Genomic DNA, 2,771 nt, shown 5'->3' on the forward strand with positions numbered 1-2,771 from the left:
TTCCTGTATCCTAGGCTGACCTCCAACTTGATATGTATCCAAGAGTGCCACCATTCCAGCGTATGCAGAGCTGGGAATCAAACTCAGAACCTTATATGTGATAGGCCAGCACCATACCAACTGAACTATACCCTCAGTCCTAATAAAGCTATAATTATTTTGCCCTGATGTATTAGAAACCAAACATTGATTCCTATTTTAATCCTTCACGCAAGCCAGAGTCTAGACCAGATGTCAGTTGCTATGCAGTTGCCCAAGACAGTCCCTTCTAAAACTCACCTATCTGACTCTCTTTCTGCCATCTTCCCTCGCTGTCACCATGGTGCGAATGAATGTTCTGGCGGATGCTCTCAAGAGCATCAACAACGCCGAAAAGCGAGACAAACGCCAGGTCCTCATCAGGCCGTGTTCTAAAGTCATCGTTCGGTTCTTAACTGTGATGATGAAGCATGGTTACATCGAATTCGAGATTATTGATGATCACAGAGCTGGGAAGATAGTGGTGAACCTCACTGGCAGGTTGAACAAGTGTGGAGTTATAAGCCCTAGATTTGATGTTCAACTCAAAGACCTAGAAAAATGGCAGAACAACAGTCTGCTCCCATCACACCAGTTTGGTTCCATTGTGCTGACAACTTCTGCTGGCATCATGGACCATGAAGAGGCAAGATGAAAACATACCGGAGGGAAAATCCTGGGATTCTTTTTTTAAATGTAAAGCATAAATAAAAAGCCTTTGTGGACTGTGGAAAAAAAAATAAAACTCACCTCTCCAGCAGAACTAACTGATCTATCAAAATATAAACTTCAAGCATGGCTGCAGTGAACCACGACTAATATCAGCTCAATTAAGGCTTTCCACAGTGTCAATCCTCGGGGTTTCAAGGAAGCTCTGAAGGAAGCTGAGTGGAGCTCGGAGCTCTGACCTCGGGCGTCTAAAGTCTGTGCACAGAGGAAGAATCATAGAAAGCATGGCCGCAATCTGTGGGTCACTTCTATGCGCCATTTTTTTTAAAAAATCACATGTTATTCCATCTAAACCTCACATCTATTCTGCAGACAAGGATTTTTCACCCATACTGACAAAGGGAAACTGAGGCTCATAAGTATCAAGTTGTTTATGCACTGGTGACAAAAATTGGTCCTAGGAGCCAAGCTCAGCTCTAGCTTGTTGTGGACAGCCTGTGTTCTCTTAAACAAGCATCCCTCCCACAGTATCAGGAGCCACCTCCAGCTGTATGTGTTAAATTGTGCACTATGGTACTCCTGTAAGAAGACCTGAGGGGGAAAAAAAAACAAATCACATCCACAAATGCTACAGTATTTTGAATCTCTGATATGAGGGTGAAATTCCTTTCCTTCTTTCTTTCTCTCAACACCTCCTTTCGAAAAATAAATAAATAAATAAATAGGAACTGTTACATGCCTAGAAATACTTTAATAAAAATCTTAGGTCAGAAAGCTGGAGAGATGGCACTTGCTGCCCTTCCAGAGGTTCTGAGCTTGTTTCCTAGAACCCACATAGCCATATGTAACTCCAGCATCAGAGGATCAAATGCCTTCTCCTAGCCTATGAAGGCACCTCCAAACACATAGGATATACAAACATTAAAATGGCACACATACACATACATTGTTTTTTAACCTAAGAAAACAAAGCAAACAATCAAAATACCACCTCAGCTCTGTCTCAGCAAACACATGTTTTGCCTTTTTTTTTTTAAATTTTCCTTTGTTTTTATTTGTATGTATAAGGGCGTTTTGCCTACATGAATGTCTGTGCACCATGTGTGCAGTGCCTACAGAGGCCAGAAGAGGGCACTGGCTCCCCTGAGTAACAAATGGTTCTAGTCACCACGTGGGCTCTAGGAATCAAACTTGGACCTGGGTCATCTGGCAGAGCAGCCAGTGCTCTTACCTCTGAGCCATCTCTCTGGCCACACGCAGCTTATTAAATATAAATATAGATATATATGTAAAATACATGTGTATATATTAGTTCTTAGGGAATTTTGTTCATGTTTTTATTGTATTCACCTCCTTCTCCAGCTCCTCCTCTCATTCCCATTCCCCCATTCTCTATCTACCCAGCTTTGTGTCTTTTTCTTTTTTTGGCTTTTCGAGACAGGGTTTCTCTATGTAGTCCTGGCTGTCCTGGAGCTCACTCCGGAGACCAGGTCTTTTTCTTTTTTAAGATCCATCAAGTCCAATTTGTGCTGCGCATATACTCTTGGATTTATGGCCTTCCACTGGAACACAGTCAACTCAGCAGGGGCTACGTACACTCTGAGAAGAAAACCGGCGCTCCCTCCCCTAGCAGTTACCGCTTGCCGGTAGCTCCTCCCCTAGGGGTGGGGACTTCGTGCCCACTTCTCCCCATGCTGAGAGTTGGTCTGGACCGAGCTTGCAGGTCTTGCACGTGCTGTCACAGCTGCTGGAAATTCATGTGTGCAGCTGCCCTGCTGAACTTCACAGCTCCCGCAACTCTGTCTCTCTGTCTCTCTGTCTCTCTCTGTCTCTCTCTCTCTCTGTCTCTCTGTCTCTCTGTCTCTCTGTCTCTCTGTCTCTCTCTCTCCCTCTCCCCTCCCCCCTCCCCCCCTTTCCTAGCTTAGCAAGCTATCTTCTTGCCTGTGGTTTCATTCAATCCATTTACAAATACTGCTTTACTGTTTGCACCCTTAACTAAAATGTCTACGTGGTTTTGATGTTTGATGAAATCAATTTTATTCACAGATTCTCCCTCTCTCCCAGACTGGCAAAAGGATCTAAAA

General features: G+C 43.9%; 1 pseudogene; it reads left to right on the forward strand.

Moving 5' to 3' along the window:
• The first annotated feature begins 319 nt into the window (after positions 1-319).
• Positions 320-673, forward strand: LOC114631611 (annotated as a pseudogene).
• Positions 674-2,771: the final 2,098 nt, after the last annotated feature.

The sequence above is a fragment of the Grammomys surdaster genome, unplaced genomic scaffold, assembly GCF_004785775.1.
Source record: "Grammomys surdaster isolate TR1022 unplaced genomic scaffold, NIH_TR_1.0 363, whole genome shotgun sequence".
Taxonomy (NCBI): Eukaryota; Metazoa; Chordata; class Mammalia; order Rodentia; family Muridae; genus Grammomys; species Grammomys surdaster.